The sequence below is a fragment of the Piliocolobus tephrosceles genome, unplaced genomic scaffold, assembly GCF_002776525.5.
Source record: "Piliocolobus tephrosceles isolate RC106 unplaced genomic scaffold, ASM277652v3 unscaffolded_108, whole genome shotgun sequence".
In the NCBI taxonomy this organism is placed as follows: Eukaryota; Metazoa; Chordata; class Mammalia; order Primates; family Cercopithecidae; genus Piliocolobus; species Piliocolobus tephrosceles.
In genome coordinates, this window is record NW_022291865.1 from 1444601 (window position 1) to 1445078 (window position 478).

Below are 478 nucleotides of genomic sequence, written 5' to 3' on the forward strand. Positions count from 1 at the left end.
GTTTTTTTTTTTTTTTTTTTTTTTGTATTTTTTAGTAGTGACGGGGTTTCACTGTGTTAGCCAGGATGGTCTCGATCTCCTGACCTCGTGATCCGCCCGTCTCGGCCTCCCAAAGTGCTGGGATTGTAGGCTTGAGCCACCGCGCCCAGCCTGGTTAATGATTCTCTAGGGAAATACTGGTTTGACCAGCTAATCACTTCAGTTCAGTCCCTGACAGTCAAAGTTCCTGACAGTCAAAGCAGAAAGGTAAATAGAGTTCTTGTTATAAAGAAAGCAGGCAGCGATTCACCATGAAAGCAAATTTACCTAGAACCAAAGTCAAGGGAGAATGTATCACTCGGACATTTAACAGTACAATGTACATTGTCACCAACAGCCACATGTTGAATTAAGTGACTCTCACAAATATAAGATGCAGAAATTGTCTTTTTTTTTTGACGGGGGGTGGAGGGGGAACAGAGTTTTGCTCTTGTTGCCC